Source organism: Pelodiscus sinensis, chromosome 1, assembly GCF_049634645.1.
Source record: "Pelodiscus sinensis isolate JC-2024 chromosome 1, ASM4963464v1, whole genome shotgun sequence".
NCBI lineage: Eukaryota > Metazoa > Chordata > Testudines > Trionychidae > Pelodiscus > Pelodiscus sinensis.
In genome coordinates, this window is record NC_134711.1 from 312,477,493 (window position 1) to 312,495,334 (window position 17,842).

The 17,842-nt window shown below is 42.1% G+C and overlaps 1 protein-coding gene and 1 long non-coding RNA gene across 30 annotated transcripts in view; one reads left to right on the forward strand and one right to left on the reverse strand.

Moving 5' to 3' along the window:
• The window catches only part of DLG2 (discs large MAGUK scaffold protein 2), a 1,555,116-nt gene that overhangs the window by 1,401,303 nt on the left and 135,971 nt on the right, over positions 1-17,842 (forward strand). The gene's annotated exons all lie outside the window — the stretch shown is intronic.
• LOC112547334 (uncharacterized) overlaps positions 1-17,842 on the reverse strand; it is a 77,532-nt gene that overhangs the window by 15,492 nt on the left and 44,198 nt on the right. For both annotated transcript variants that reach the window (XR_003091053.2, XR_012900775.1), the window contains one exon: positions 3,232-3,313. This is a non-coding gene — a long non-coding RNA (uncharacterized LOC112547334). The remainder of the gene's footprint in view (positions 1-3,231; positions 3,314-17,842) is intronic.

Consider the following 17,842-nt stretch of genomic DNA (forward strand, 5'->3'; position numbering starts at 1 on the left):
AAACATCTATCAGGGATGGTACTTGGTCCTGCTGTGAAGGCAGGGGACAGAACTCAATGACCTTTCAAGGTCCTTTCCAGTTCTAGGAGATAGGTAATCTCCATTCATATCAAGTTGTAAAGCATTAAATATTGCTTATTATTATTGTGCAGGATTTGGCATAAACTGCATATCTTTTGCCCAAGACTCCCTCTCTTTGTGCAGATATGCCAGCACACACATTGGATAAATGCTACCCTAGAAATTCTGGTGTTTAGCAATGTTATCTCTGAAAGAAAAAAATTGTTTCTTTCCCTGGTCTGGGGTCTGGTACCTGTCTGCCACAAATCAAAAGAAAACAAAACCGTCCTTTATTGAGAGGCTTTCTCATGTTTTGTTTAGGGTTCAAAAACAAGAACAAAAAGCTCCCCTGTCAGATCCTTCAGTCCAGCTATAATGTGGTTGGTTGATTAATTGCAAATTGGCACATATGGAATATTTACAGCAGCCTGAATCCCCAGGTGCTACACCACAGACTCCTCTGTTTCTCTTTCCCTAGCTCTAGCTGGGAGAGACACTGGCTGAGAGAGACTCGCTGCTCTGTCCTCAGCAGGGAGCTGCTGCTGTAGCTGAGGGAGAAGTGCCCCTCCCCGAGCCAGGCAGATCCATGTGCAGCAGCCCTTAGTCTTTGGGGAGGGCTCATTGAGCAGCTGCGGGACTGTGCTGCTGGGCAGCTTAGAGGGAACCTTGCCCAGTGCCCTGGGTGAGAGGGAAGGAAGGCAGAGCCCAACGCCCACTACTCCAGGTGGGGGGGAGCAACACTGAAGTTCAAAGGCTTCAGCCCCAAGCAGGGGCTTCCACCTTGAGCCGTGCCTCCCAGGGATGAAGCCCTTGGGCTTTGGCTTCAACACTGGGTAATTGGGCTTGGGCTTGGGCTTCAGCTTTAATAAATCTGTTATCTTTATGGTGCCACGGGACACCTTGTTGTTTTTGCAGATACAGGCTAACAAGGCCACCTACCCATCTGAGACTTTTAATCTGAAAGAGATAGATCTGGAGATCATTTCATATGAAAAATGTCTACTCCCACCTTACTAATTTATGGCTATTTAGATATAAGCCTCATTTTCAGAGGTGCAGAGCACCTACAGTTATTGTGGACTTCAGCTGGAGTCTCAGTTTTTCTGAAGATCACGTCCAGAGCAGTATGAGTATGTACGTGCATGCGTGTGTGTTTGAGCATGTATAAACTCAGATAAAGTTCATTTGTGGAAAATAGGTATAATATGAAAAACAGGACCCTATGGGATATAATGAGTCTGAATGGGTTTCTCACCAGATTTGCTCTAGTAGAACTACAGTGGCTTCAGTGATTTAAAGTGGTATACTTGAGAACAGAAAAATAAATGTAAATTAATTATTAATAGCAACTTTATAAATATGAGAACAAGTTGATAACTACACATATTGATGCCACGGGTAGTTGTGAAACTGTCTTCTCTGGACATTTTGGGGTTCAGGTGCTATAGTAGTGAGAACCCTAAAAATATCCTAAAAAATAACAGGCAGACCAATTGAAGGTCACACTTGATAGCCACTTACCAGAGAGAGAAAAAAAGGAAATGTGAAAATAAGCATTTATCTACAAAAAGTTTACTGACATTTTCTAAAGAATTCAACAAGATTTCAATTCCATTTTCATTCACTTACCTTTTGGAATGGACTTGCTGCCATTTAAAGGTGAAATGCAAACTCTTTTCTGTCTGCATCAATGAAAACCAGCTAAAGATGTTACATTAAGGCTGTGTCTACATTGGTGCGATCTTATGCAAAAGCAACTGCTTTTGCGCAAAAACTTTCTGCCTGTCTTCACTGGCCACAAGTCCTTGCACAAGAACACTGACATTCTAATGTATGAAATCAGTGCTTCTTGTGCAAGAACTATGATGCTCCCGCTCAGGAATAGGCCCTTTTGCGCAACTGTTCTTGCGCAAGAGGCCAGTGTAGACAGGCAACATGAATTCCTTGCGCAAGAAAGCCCTATGGTTAAAATGGCCATCAGAGCTTTCTTGCACAAGACAGCATCTACACTGGCATGGATGCTCTTGCGCAAAAGCACATCTCTTGCACAAAGGCACATGCCAGTGTAGATGCTCTCTTCTGGAAGTGTTTTTGCACAAGAACTCTTCCACCAAAGAGTTCCAGCTCAAAATCATGCCAGTGTAGACGTAGCCTAAAAATCATGTAAATGATGTCCAGTGGGGGAAATAGGAGAAGTGTTAATTATTTTCTTAATTCGCAAGGAGAAAGGGAGTTTCTTTCTGCACTTTTTACCATGGGAGGGAAATGGATTCTCGGGGGGCTTAACACCAACCAATCTTATTGAATGGATACTCAAAGTAGTTCCAAACATGGCCTTTGTTTTACAGGATATCAGACTACATGATCTAATTGTACCGTCTGGCATTAAAATCTATGAATCTCAAGTATGCTTGCTGCTAGCCAGTTCATGGAAAGATACTTATATTGGCTTTGCTGGTAGTCATTAGGACTATCTGAATCCTGCAAGGTTGGTTTTGCAAAAGTACTCATAAATTGTCTTCTGAAGAAAACTGTCTTCTGAAAATCTTTTTTTTGGGGGGGGGGGGGGGGGAAGAAGGGAATCAAATTCATTCAATTAGCCTGAAGAATTCTTAACAGCTGCCACTCTCCTTAATTATTTCTTTCCTCCAGCAAGCTTCTTACCACAGGGCTATGTCTACACTGGCACCCTTTTCCGGAAATGTTTAAAATGGAACTGTTTTCCGTTATAAGTATTTCCGGAAAAAGCAAGTCTACATTGGCAGGATGCTTTTCCGGAAAAGCACTTTTTCCGGAAAAGCGTCCGTGGCCAATGTAGACGCGCTTTTCCGTAAAAAAGCCCCGATCGTCATTTTCGCGATTGGGGATTTTTGCAGAAAAGACCACTGTGCTGTCTACATTGGCCCTTTTCCGGAACAGTTTTTACGGAAAAGGACTTTTGCCCGAACGGGAGCAGCATAATTTTTCCGGAAAAACACTGACAATTTTACAGTAGATCGTCATTGCTTTTCCGGAAAAGCAAGCGGCCAGTGTAGACAGCTGGCAAGTTATTCCGGAAAAGCAGCTGCTTTTCCAGAATAAGTGGCCCAGTGTAGACACAGCCCAGATGTCTTCATGTTGGTATTTCTGGTTTAGTTGAGAAGTGAATGTCAACATGAAAAAGATGTTTACCAGTTTTCATCCTGATGTACAGATTAGCCCATGTTCGCAATTTTCAGAAGAAAATTATCTTGAATGTTTATGGATTGGTGTCCTAGAAGATAAAGCACAAGATGGGTTATTAGTTGGTGTCTGCTATTGATTACCAAATCTATAATGTCTATAATGTGTAGGGGGGAAAAAAGCTGTGTGATCATGAGAGACTTCAATTTGAGTGACATATGCAGGAGCTTTCATGGTGACAGTCCTTTGAACATCCTTGGAATTCTAGATTTTATAGATGACAATGTCCTAATTCAAAAAGTTTTGTATTCAAGAAGGGGAAATTTTGTATTAGATCTCATATTGATAAATTAATAGGAAGTGGTCACAGAACAAAAATTAGTAATAAGGTACAAGTGATAATAATGAATATAAATCAGAAGTTAGGTAATGTAGGAAATTGACCAAAAAGTCAGGAACCACAAGAAGAAATCTGTAGTTAGCAGTTAAGAACACTAAGAAGGATTTCTTAAATATGGTGAGGGGAAGAAAGAATCCTAAAAAGGAATGACCATTACTAGATAGAAATTGTAGAATTATCAATGCAGAAAAGGTAGAAGTGTTCAATAAATATTTTTGTTCAGTATTTGGGAGGGGAGGGGGACAGATCATAGAATCATAGAATACTAGAACTCGAGAGTTCATCAAGTCCAGTCCCCTGCCCTCATGGCAGGACCCAGTACTGTCTAGACCATCCCTGATAGACATTGTCTTAAATATCTCCAGAGATGGAGATTCCATAACCACCCTAGGCAATTTATTCCAGTGTTTAACCACCCTGACAGTTAGGAACATTTTCCTAATGTCCAACCTAAACCTCCTTTGCAGCAGTTTAAGCCCATTGCTTTTTCTCCTATCCTCAGAGGCCAGGAAGAACAAGTTTTCTCCCTCCTCCTTGTGACACCCTTTTAGATACCTGAAAGCCGCTATTATGTGCCCTCTCAATCTTCTCTTTTCCAAACTAAATAAGCCTAATTCTTTCAGCCTTCCTTCATAGGTCATGTTCTCTAGACCTTTAATTATTCTTATTGCTTTTCTCTGAACCTTCTCCAATTTCTCCACATCTGTCTTAAAATGTGGTGCCCAGAACTGGACACAATACTCCATCTGAGGCCTAATCAGCGCAGAGTAGAGCGGAAGAATGACTTCTCGTGTCTTGCTCACAACACATCGATTAATGTGTGTTAATGTGATGTATCTGAATCACATCATGATATTCTTTCCATTCCACTAGTATCTCAGCAGGATGTTGATCAGCAACTACTAAAGTTAGACATTTTAAAATCAATAACTCTAGATAACTTACATCCAAGAGTTTTAAAAGAGATAGCTATTAATATTAATTTTCAATAAGTTTTGGGACACCAGGAGAGTTCCATAACACTGGGCGAAAACTAATATTGTTGTGCCGATATTTTATAAGGGCAAATGGGATGATGAGATTACTTTAGGCATGTCAGTCTGACATAGATCCATAAGAATGGCCATACTGGGTCAGGCCACAGGTCCATCTAGCCCTGTATCCTGTCTGCTGAAAGGATCCTGGGCAAGATAATGGAGTGGCTGATATGGGATTTATTAATAAAGAATTAAAGGAGGGCAATATAATTATTACCAATCAACATGGGTTTATGGAAAATATATCCTGTCTCAGTGAAGTGTAATCTCATCAGAAAGAGAACTCATGTTTGGCTCAATAAAGTAATAGTGTTAATGTAATATAGATAGACTTCTGTAAAACATTTGACTTACCACTGCATAATATTTTTATACAAAAAACCTGGAAAAAAATAAAATGAACATGGCAAACATTAAATGGATTAAAAGCTGGATAATACAGAGATCTCAAAATGTAATTGTAAACAGGGAAATATCATAAAATGGATGTGTTTTTAGTGACATCTGGTAGGAACTGGTTTTTGGCCTATACTATTTAATATGTTCATTTATGACCTGGAAGAAAACATTAAATCATTCCTGATAAAGTTTGTGGATGACACAAATATTGGGGGACTAGTCCCTGATACAGAACCACTTATAAGCTGCACACAAGCAAACAATATGTGTTTTAATATGGTTAAATGTATACATGTCAGTATAGAAAATATGGACCATACTTAAAGTATGGAGGATTCTATCCTGTGAAACAGTGGTTCTTCCGAGGTATGAGGAGAAATAATCAGCTGAACATAATCTCCCAATGCTGTGGCCAAAAGGAATGATACCATCCTTAGATGCGTAAACAGGGGAATCTTGAGGAGGTTCTTGAGAGGTTAATTTAACCTGTGCATGTGTCACTGAAATAATTTGTCCAATTCTGGAGTCCACAGTTCAAGAAGGATGTTGATAAATTGGATAGGGTTCAAAGAAGAACTACATGAATGGTTAAATGATTTAAAATGCCTTATAGTGATAGATTTGAATCACCAAACCCTGGGGCTTTTGCCCCTTTTGCTGACTCCTGTCAGCAGGCCTGGTAGAGACTAATAGAAGGCTAATGGGGATGGGACAGGCTCATTGTTAAGAAAAGTAGTAGTGCTGTTCTGGATAGGTCAAAAGCCACAGAACAGATACATTTTGTTGTCACCCCCTCGGTGAGGATCATAGTGGAGCAGTTTAACATTGATTACTATAGCCTTAAACAAAATCTTCCCTTTTTTCCTGTTGGTCTAATCAATTCCATTTCAATTTATGACAAAATAAAGCTCCGGGATATACAAAAAATCATTCGGTGGGATACATATTAAAACACACCCAGGCAGAAATAAACTTGTATTCTCTAACAAAAAACAGGACTGTGTAGCACTTTAAAGACTAAAAAGATGGTTTATTAGGTGAGGAGCTTTTGTGGGTCTGGCCCACGAAAGCTCATCAGCTAATAAACCATCTTGTTAGTCTTTAAAGTGCTACATAGTCCTGTTTTTTGTTTCAGCTACACCAGACTAACACAGCTACATTTCTATCACTGTATTCTCTAGTTCTTAAATAGAGCTTCACTTGGAGCTATTTAACTTCAAAGAGTACTATTCTTCCTTGTAGTGCTCTTTGTAGTATTGTTTTGCCTACTGTGACAACAGAGCCACGTGTAATGCCTCTAGTATGCCAAATTTTGTTTCACCCGTTCCCTGCAAGATCATTGTCAAATGTGGTGTTTTTAGAGTCCACAGGAGCTAGACGTCTGAAAACAGAAATAGTCTGCTTCACTGATAATGTCTGGTAATGTGCAAAATCTCATTAAAATCTGTTCAGACATTCCTATGTCATACCCAGTTAAGAACTTGAAAGTTGCATTGGGCCTATAATTTGAATAACTTTTTATAAATATATAAATTGTGCTATTATAGTCTATTGGAAGCTAGCTCATAAAAGATTTAAGGCTGAGATACAGTTAGATTATAATCACCTGTAATGTATCCTCTAAGCTTTGAACAGTCTGCTATTCCCAGGTGTGTGTTGCTCTTTAAATTAATAAAATAGTATGGTTTACCTTCATTTACTATCCTTTAATAAATAAATATTTAATATTATATAAAAAATTTAACCATCTGAGTCAATTTGATCTGTCATGCTTTCTCTTAATCCAAAAGAGAGGCTGTTTTAACAAACTTCATTCATTTTAATTCTGTTATGTTTTTACTCATGCCTTCCTGTAGTCAACTCTATGGCTACGTCTACACTGGCCCCTTTTCCGGAAGGGGCATGTAAATTTCACCAGTCGTCGTAGGGAAATCCGCGGGGGATTTAAATATCCCCCGCGGCATTTAAATAAAAATGTCCGCCGCTTTTTTCCGGCTTTTAAAAAAGCCGGAAAAGAGCGTCTACACTGGCCCCGATCCTCCGGAAAAAGTGCCCTTTTCCAGAGGGTCTTATTCCTACTATGGGCTGGCTCTGTGGGCTTCTGGGGGTGGAAGCTTTCCTGCAGCCCCCCGATTGTCCCCTCTCCCCAGATGGCAGCCTGCGGCAAGTGCAGCCGGTCTGATGGCCGAGTGGTGTGATGTGCCCAGTGTGGGTACTTCGGGCACTCCAAGCCAGGACTGGTTTGTAAGCGGGGCACCCCTGAGAACTGTCTGTCTGGGGTGGGGGTCGGGACCCTTTAAGCGCAGCCCTCGGCTAGCCTGAGACTGCATCTCCTCGCTCTAAGTCCTCCTCTGATGCCCTGCCGGCACTGCTTCTGGCCATCCTTAAGCCCTGTTCAGAGTCCACTCAATGTGGACTTGCTAGTTCGAAGTAGCAAAACGCTAATTCGAACTAGTTTTTAGTTCTAGATGCGTTAGTTCGAACTAGCTTAGTTCGAATTAACTAATTCGAACTAAGTTAGTTCGAACTAGCGCTGTAGTGTAGACGTACCCTTACCTATTTATTTATAAGTGAACAAACTTCATGGTAAGTTTAACTAAAGTCATAAGAGTGTCATTGCCCATGAAAGCTGAACTTGGTTTATGTCTGTGATGAGGTGGACTAAGTCCGAAGCCCCCTACTGGAGGCCTTGCTGCACCCTGCCCCAGGGAAAAGAGTAGAAGATAGGTCCTCCTGGCAAACTGGAATGGCTGCAAGCTGAAATAAAAGAAGCTTGACCCAGTCAGACCTAGGAATTGACTGGGAGGACAGGGGCACCTTGGACAGCTCCAAGTGTGAGCTGGACTTCAGACCTGGCTGAAACCCAGGTCCAGTGGCTGAAAACCAGCTGTGATAAACTACAAATAAGTTGTAGAACCCTGGGCGAAGTGCAGTAAAACCTGGTCCCAAAGCCCTGAGAAAGAGAAGGCTGGACAGAGCAACTTCTTGGGGAATTGGCCCAGAGAGCAAGGTAGCAGCTAACAGCAGTGACAGCGGGCAACTGCCACTTACAGGGTCCCTGGGCCAGAACCCAGAGGAGTGGGTAGGCCTGGGTCTTCCCCGACCCCCAGCAGCTACCAAAGGGGGATAAAAAGAAGCCTGGTCCCAGGTGACCAACCAGAAAAGCCATCGGGGACACCTTCACTCCCAGAGCCAGTTAGGCAGAGAAATTGTGGACACTCTCTCAGCCATAAAGGGATGCTCATGAGAAGATGAGCCCCTTCACACTGTCTGCAAGGCAAGTGCATGCAAGACAACAGGGAGATACTGTTTATGGATAAATGCCACGAGATCAAATTGGATTGGCCTTCTCTGGTCTTGGGTGTATTATTGAAAATTAGTAGAAATGGGGTTAGGCCAATGCCCATGTTCTTGCTCACAGCATTCACTAATTTGCAGACATCACACATCCAGGTTAAGCCTTCCACTCTTTAGTGCCGATTAGTGGTGCTCAGCCTACTGGTGGCATAGTCTTCAATTCCTTAATGATACCTCATTGCAGGTCTGCTGGGCCACAAAATAAAGTAACTTGCAGTGTTTCTCTCCATCTGTGTGCAAACCAGGGATCCCTCTAAGTTGCACACTTGCGCATGTAAAAAAAAAATCCACTCCGCGCACCTCCTACACAGAACTGTGCAGCCGCGTGATGGGTGGCAGGAGCCGGAAGAGCTGTGAGCAACATCTGCGAGACATGTGGCGGGAGGCTGCTGTAGCAGCTGGGCCAGAGGAGCCATGGGCCAGGTGGCAGGAGGCTGCTGCAGCTGCTGAGCCAGAGGAGCTGCAAGCGAGCCTGGGTAGGAGAGCGGCGAAGCAAGTATGAGGATCATTCCAGAGGGGCCAAGGACAGCAGGGACCCGGCATAGAAGCTGGCTGGGTGGGAAACAAAGACATAAGAACATAAGAACGGCCGTACTGGGTCAGACCAAAGGTCCATCTAGCCCAGTATCCTGTCTACCAACAGTGGCCAGCACCAGGTGCCCCAGAGAGGGTGGACCGAAGACAATGATCAAGCGATTTGTCTCCTGCCATCCCTCTCCAGCCTCTGACAAACAGAGGCCGAGGACACCATTTTATCCCCTGGCTAATAGCCTTTTATGGACCTAACCTCCATGAATTTATCCAGCTTCTCTTTAAACTCTATTATAGTCCTAGCCTTCACAGCCTCCTCCGGCAAGGAGTTCCACAGGTTGACAACACGCTGTGTGAAGAAGAACTTCCTTTTATTAGTTTTAAACCTGCTACCCATTAATTTCATTTGGTGTCCTCTAGTTCTTCTATTATGGGAACTAATAAATAACTTTTCTTTATCAGCCCTCTCCACACCACTCATGATTTTATAGACCTCTATCATATCCCCCCTCAGTCTCCTCTTTTCTAAACTGAAAAGTCCCAGTCTCTTTAGCCTCTCCTCATATGGGACCCGTTCCAAACCCCTAATCATTTTAGTTGCCCTTTTCTGAACCCTTTCCAAGACCAAAATATCTTTTTTGAGGTGAGGAGACCACATCTGTACACAGTATTCAAGATGTGGGCGTACCATAGTTTTATACAGGGGCAGTAAGATATTCTGGGTCTTATTTTCTATCCCTTTCCTAATAATTCCTAGCATCCTATTTGCCTTTTTGACCACCGCTGTACACTGTGTGGAAGTTTTCAGAGAACTGTCCATGATAACTCCAAGATCTCTTTCCTGATTTGTCCTAGCCAGCTGTCTAGGGTGGTGGGAGATACCGGGCACAGGTAAATTGAGGGGAGAGGGCAAGGTGCAGGGTCGGACACAGGTCTCTGGGCAATATGGGAGGGTACGGGTGAGATGTGGGGCTGGGCACATGTCTCTGGGCAGTTTGCTTGGACTGTGGGTCCTTAGGCCCAGGTCCTGGCTGTTTGTATTTGGGGGTCAGATATACTGGTGGCATATGTGAGGGCAGATTACAAGACTGGGCACAAGTTACAGGGTGTGTGTGGGGATATGCAGTTACCCAAGCCTATACAGATACCAGCTGCCTGTGTGTGATCCTGACTGGGACACAGTGTGTGTTGGGGGGCAGCAGCCAGCAATCTTGGTGATTTTCAAGGTAGGTGGGTGCAGGGTCATGCACCTTTTTAATTATCTGTTGCTTTAATATTTTTCTTATATGTATACAGTGAGTGTGTGTGTGTGTGTAATTTTGTTAGTAACTGATGGGTGCCACAGTGCACACATCCAAACAAGCGCACATGACCTCAATATTAGTGCAGAAGACAAAACTCAGTCCACTCATGGACGGAAAATTGTAGAGGAAGCACTGGTGCAGATTAAAGAAGCGCTGCTGTCATGGCAATCTTTCAGTCTGCAGAGAATACAATAAGGGCCAATCTCTATAGATTTGTGCTTTCATCGACTTCTGGGCCCTTGCTTTGGTGGTTCACAGTGAGTATTTTGTATGTGGGGTGTAAATCCTATTTAGAAACTGAGAAATCACACCTGCCAAGAGACATGCTAGCATGTGAACATTTCATTCCCCAAACACGTCTAAACATTCCAAAGCAAAAAATGAAACCTATAAATCTCCCATAGTATCCCAAATTAGAGCATAGCAGAAAGCTACATCTTCAATATGTGCATTTATCCACTCGGCTGTCATGATTGTTAATGGACACCAGGGGCCCACCACACAAGTCAAAAAATTAACCCACGGATATATTAGCTAATAATACTGTCTGATTCCTTTGTGATGTGGTTACATCAGGAGTAACTCCACTGAATAAAGTTACACCAGAACAAAACCAGTGTTTAAGTAAGGGAAGAATCAGGCACTTTTTATTTGCTAACTGTTGAATACACATCTTCCTTTTAAAACATTGCAATGCAATAATACACTGCCATGGAATGAAAACAAAGCACTCACTCACCCCAGGGAATGAACCGCTGGTCCCCAGGGAAAGGCTATAACATTGTAGTTCCTGTTCTGTGATACTTGTCAGAATCATGACAGTATAAATTAAGCCTATGCAGCAGGTGGGAAGCTGTCAGCATTTCTATCTTCTCTAAAGCATGAATATCTTTGCTTTGTTCTTATCAGTAACTCTGGCTGTTCACTTGCACTTCAGAGAGAGAGAGAGAGAGTAGATGTCTACTGCTTATCGTTTGAGTCCTTCTGGGCTTTTTGGCCTGATCCGTATGCCTAGCATTTCTAAAATGCCCATGGAAATCAATGGGAGACTGCAGACATAATCCCTGAATGATTTTTAGCATGTTTTTGGTTTTAATAATAGGCACATTCCTAGAAATGTGGCACCCACTTTTGAAGTAATGGTGCATATATAGATGTCACTGCTCTTAAAAGTCATACTACAAAAGTGAGTTTCTGACAAGGGGATCCATCCCCATAAATGCTGAGAGTAGAATTCCAATGGTTCATCAGCAGAATCCTAACATGGAATTTTTGTGTATTTTACCAATGCATCTTCATTGTTCTACCTTTACATAATTCCTGATTCAGATTAGTAAACACTTTGGCACGTCTATGCCATAAAATGCAGTCCTGGCCATTAAAAAATGGACAACTGCATTACATACCTATATAAGGCCTGGTCTATATTAGGAATTTAGGTCAAACTTTGCCGAATAAGGTCAATTTTCTAAACAATGAGCCCATAGCACGAAGCCTGTTCCGTTGGCTTTAAAGGCCAACTTTGTGGTAGTATAAATGCAACACTTTGAAAGTCAATTTTCTTGGCCTTTGCGAAGCATGCCACAGTACCCCAAGTAGACACTCTAGCCAGGTCTTTCAACTCTGCTGTTCTCCAGGTGAACAGGAAAAGCCCTCGGCAGTCATACGAAAAGACAAAGGAAGAAAACAGACCATCACCATAAACATGCTGCTTGTATGAGCAGCTGCATGCAATTTTGAGAGGGGACCCAACCAGCTTCCTTAGCCAGTCTATGGATTCCTCCCTAGACACTATTCAAGTAGCCTCAGGCAGCAGCATGGAGGACGGTGTGGAGGAGGAGGAGAATGGACAGCAACAGCAGGCGATGGAGGCAACTGATGTCACCAAGAGCCAAGAACTTTTCATAACCATGGAGACAATTCCCTCCTTCCAAGATATCTCATGGTTGGGTACTGATCCCAGGGAGGGCATTTCTGATGAGTTCACATTTTTTATCTTGCTAAAAGTGGGTTAAGGCATTTGGGTGTGATCTGTGGTGGCCCCTACACAGTAAGGGGTCCCCAAAACAGCTTGTTAGTATGTCTGAAGATGGAGAAGGCATTCTCCCTACACAACTTCATAAAGCTCTCATAGAGGAACTCTTTAATACTTCTCACAGGGTTTCTGGGGAGCCCTGCCTTATTCCATCCTCCATGGTAGGACACCTTTCCATGCCAAGACATCAGTAAGTTGTGTGGCATCATTGCAGCAAAAAGCATTGCAACAAAAGGTCCAGGTTTCTGACCACATTTAGTCAGCATCCGCTCCCTTTCACTCTGAGTAATTCTGAGAAGACTAGTATCTTGCATGGCAACATGGATGATACAGGGAAGCTATTTTCTGATGCTTCTGCAGTAAACCGCCATTTGCTCGTCCCCAATGAACATGATTTGAGCCCTTGCACTGCCCTGCTACCACGCTCGACCCTCTTCCCCCCTTCTGCTCACCCATCCACTTCTGCACCCACTCCTGCGTTGTATGATCCCTTATCCTGCCACCATGCCCAGACCCCCTCCCTCTTGCTGACCTGTGGGAAGGGAAAGCTGCACACTTCCAGCAAAGGGGAGGGTGCTCAATACATGGACACAGCAAAAGACCCTGCCCTGCTCTCCTTCAACACCCAGACTCCCTCCCTCCTGCAGACTTGTACCCCAGTCTGTCACTTACCATGCCTACCAACACACCAAGTACAGCTGCTCTTCTAAGAACTCTGAGTTGTACCTGCTGCATAGTGGCTGCTTAAAAGCATAGCTGTGCCTTGTACACTACACATCCCAATTGTCTCTAGACTGACTTTCCTTTTATTCTAACAGATTAGGCTTTATGATCTACAATGTATCTTCTGCAAAGTCTGCCCTTCACTTTTCATTACAGTGTGAACAGCAATGAGTCTGCTGTGCAGTCCCCCAACCCCACCAGCTGTCCAGCTGGCACAAATCCACAGGTGAAAACAGACTAGGAAAGAGATGGTCAAGGAGCAAATGCAATCCATCCACTTGGACAGGGAGCACTTAAGCAAGAGGAGGAATATGTAGCTTGAGGAGATGTGAGAGGAGTGTGAAGACAGGAGAGCATGCAGGAACTGGAAATGAAGCACCAGGAGAGTTTTGTCATCCATGACTGATGTGATAGACAACATGGTGGCTTTCCAGGACACCTGCATGCAAAAGCACCCCCCTCCAACCTTTGCAGACCAACATTCTCTCCTCGACAAATTCCATAGCCTCCTCTCCCAGGTGCCCTATAACATGGAGTGGGGAGTCAAGAGCAGCCTCACATTCAACCCCCAGGGTTGTATGGTGAAGGAAAAGGCTGCCCTAGCAATTACGATCACCCACACTCTCTAAACCCCTACTCTGGTCTCCTAGTCTGTCCTGCTGTGCTCCCTAAGTAAAAACACATGATTTCTGAACAACAGTCACTTTATTTGTGTTGATGAGGGAGAGGTTTACTGGCAAGCACACTGAATTCAGGGGCACGTCACTGAACGCAACATGCATGACTCTCAAAACTGGCCGTTCATAAAACTTTCAAAGCCTCTCTGATTTGCACAGCTCCTCATTGTGCTCTCCTTATTACCCTGGTGTCTGACTGCTCAGAATCCATGGCTAGGCACTTAGCCTCGGTTCCCTTCCCCTGACAGATAACTTTCCCCCTTACTCTCACAAATATTATGGAGCACACATCAGGCTTCCACTACAATGGGAATGTTGCATTCACCGAGCTCTAATCTAGTCTGTCACAGCAAGCCCAGGACAGAAATATAACAGACTCACTATTCTGATGTCCCTGTAAACCTCATTCCACGAGGAGTAAGGGATGCTCCCCTGGATGTGCAATATTCAATATTCAAGGTATTCCTTATAGTAGAAAAACTTTTAAAAAATCAGTGAATAGTCTTGCAGCACCATAGAAACTAACAAAACATGTAGATGGTATCATGAGCTTTTGTGGGCACAACCCACGAAAACTCATGATACCATCTACATGTTTTGTTTGTTTCTAAGGTGCTACAAGACTGTTCGTTGTTTTTTAAGTTTTTCCAGTTACAGACTATCTCGGCTACTCCTCTATCTCTATAGTAGGTTTACAAAGGTACATGTTAATTTTAGTGAGATACTAAAGATGGCATGTACTGAGGCAACAGTGTATATTACATTATACTTTGTTAAGCTCATATTTAGCATCCTCAATGTTAATCTCTCCAATATGTGTTTGAGTTAATCCCTTAAATCAGGAAGCAATGGCAGAATGGCACAAACCTCTGGCTACGTTTTAATATTGGATGTAAGGCCTTTTAGTTCAGGGCAGTGTATCAGTGGCAAGTTTATGTCCCAGTTTTCCAACAGCACTTCCTTTTGTGGGGGCTGTTAGGGCTTTTTGCTGAGTTTTGTTGTAAGACTGGATGGTTTATAGTTGAGCACTGAAATCACAGTTTGAGCAAATCTTGTTTTCAGTTCTGTATGGTATCCCAACACTCTGTTGTGTGTGGGTTTTGTAAAATGTTGTTGTTCTGTAGATCATCACAGTTGACTTTCAGGAAAGAGAAAAAGAGGAGAGCTTTTTGCCAAGCAGGCCAGGTCTCAAAGCATTTGTGAGAGCTATTAACACCATAGTTTAATATAAGAAAAATACTGTTAGTTACAATAGCAACATAGTTTTTCCCAGCTAGATATATGAACGTTCATTTTCATTATCATTTTGTGAAGCTTGGAAGCTATTTCCTATGTATCTTCTGATCACTGTGTTTCATTAGCTTGCAGGACTACCATATTATGTATATAATTATGTCTGGTAGGCTTTTTTATTTTATTTTTCCTACTATTTCATTTTCTGCTTATCTGATACTTGAAGAGATTTACATTTTCACTGCAGGCTATAACTTTTATGTTCATTTCTGGAATTAATGGAATCATGTTGACTTCCCCCTTCCTTATTTTCAGAAGGAACATAATTTCCAAATCTCTTCTAAGGCTAGGTCTACACTACAGAGTGTTTGTGCAAAACCAGCTGTTTTTCCAGAGGGATTTTTCCAGTGTAGGTATTGCTCCTTCTACAAGGAATAAATCCTTTTTGAGCAAGAGCTCTTGGGCAAAAAGGCATGTGTGAATTGGGAACAGGTTTTTTTTGCGCAAAAAGAGGCAATCGATAAAAGCAAAGATGCCCTACTGGCCATTCTGTACATAGCAATCAGAGTTTCCTTTTGAGAGAGCGTCCATGCAGTCTGGACGCTCTCTTGCACAAAAGCACATCACTTTTTCGATGTGCTTTTGCAATGTGGGCGCACTCTTGTGCAAGAAGTTTTTGCGGAAGATCTCTTCCACAAAAAGCTTCTTGCTCAATAAGCCTGTAGTGTAGACATAGCCTAAGAGCCCCACTTGGATAGCCCCACTTGGATCTCATATACTCTGAGCAGATCAGATTTTCACACAACACAGTTGTGTAAAACTAACATAATGTGAATTAAATGTTTAAAGTGAAGACTACCCTGAAATTTTATTTTAGCAATTTAGGCCACAATTTGGCACTGTGATGCACCCAGTTTTATTTTTAAATGAACATGGCTAGGATTATTCTACGGTCCCAGATTTGCTTTTGAAAAAAATCTATTCAAAATCATTTTTCAATCATTTTGAATTTTCACTGCTTTTCTCTAATCATAATTTCATTGGGCTTTTGTAAGGTATTAAACATAGATTAAAACTGAAGGAAGTGTTTTTGGGAAGGTCTGTATTCTGTGTAATACAAGTGTGACTAGTTGATCACAATCTTTTGTTCTTGTTTTGGCATCAATGAATTGTTTACCTTCAAAGGATGTGAAAAGCCAATTTGGTACCATTATTCTTTCTCCCAATACCAAGAGGAAATGAGCTTTCTGAGTGTTATAATGACTAAACTGTATTGTTCAAGTTATATAACTCCATGCAACTCCATAATACTTTGGATATCTTGAAAGATGCCACCTCCACATCTTCTCCTAGTGCCAGTACATAGTTTTATGAGATACAATAAATGCATGGCGGGCAGCATATTAACAAGATGAGGATAATCAGTATTTTATCCTCAACTCACAAAGAAACAGAATTAGTCTTGGAAAAGAACAGTGGAGATATAGAGTAATAATTATAATAAATAGCAGCCTTTTGGCAAGAGAGATTTGAAGGGGGATTCTGAAAAGTAAATAAATGCCTAAGAACAAAATCCTCTGTAATAATTCAGTGGTAACATCAACTAGTTTCAATGTTAATATAAAAGGTTTTGGTTTTTTGCAATGCCTCACATAAATATTAGTTGAAGAAAAAGGTGAACAAGGGAAGCTAGCTTGCCACTGAAGAAAGTTTAGTTTGTGCCTTAAACACTGGAGATATTTTTAAATACTTCTGCTCTGTGTAATACTCTAACTGCTATAAAGCTATCAAGGTTGAAGAGACATATGGTGCTCTGCTGAGCAAGTGCTGGCTGTGCAAGTCAGATGCCAGAGGGCAACTTATGTACCCAATTTTTCCAAGATTTCAAATGGTGTTCTTAAGACAGAATATGTGTGTCTTATTTGTTCCATGTCTCTTCCAGCTTTCAGTACTTGGTTTGCACCTTATTGAAGCTCGTACCTGGAAAATTGTATGCGACATATACAATATGTGTAATTTGAATAGGTTTAGCAAGAAGTCACATTTTCTGATTTGAGCACATCCACAAAAAAGGACTTAAAAACCCAAGTAAGTCTTATGCGAGAATGCAGAATAAAGTCCTGCGTAGAAAAAGTTCCCAAAGCTCATATTCATTCTGAGTATTGATAGGGCACAATATTAGTTTTCTAAATATTTTATGGGGGGGATATATTTTCAGGATTTTTTTCTATTCACAACTAACCAGATACGAAGCCTGTATCTAGGAAAGTGACAGATGGAAGAAGCATTGCCTTCAGTAATAAAAACAATTTAAAGAAAGTTGGCAGTGACATTTTGGACTGTGGTGTTAGTTTCAGAGCCTGTGTTCAAAGGCAAGGCTTGGTTGGAGGATAATTCAAAGGTGCAAATACCTTTATTTTGGTAAAGGAGAGTTAGTGGATATAAGAAGGACTTGTTAAGCAACTAAGGTCCAGATCCTCAAAGACATTTAGGCACCTAACTCACATTGGTTTCAGAGGGTGTTAGGAACCTAAATATCTTTGAGAATCTTGGTCTCCATCATTAATGAGCTCACAGGACTGAAGTTTTAAAGGCCAAAGCAATGGGTGAGCTCACAGAGTGAGCTGCTGGCATCTTTAAAAGACAATCCCTGGCAGAAGAACTGATGGGTGGAATCCCAGCTCAACTGATGCCAGTGACATTGTCCAAGGTTTAAACAGACATGACAAAGGCTGGCAGGGGAAACAGGGTCGCAGGGGGTCAAAACAACTGGCCCAAGATCATGCTGCAGGTCACTTATGGTAGAGCTGGGAATAGAGTCATGGGAATTCAGACACATTGTGAAGGCTCTTTGTACTTAAAAAAATTAAAGTGGATAATTTGTATCCAGACAAAACCTGTTGACTAACCTCCTCTAGTGTAAA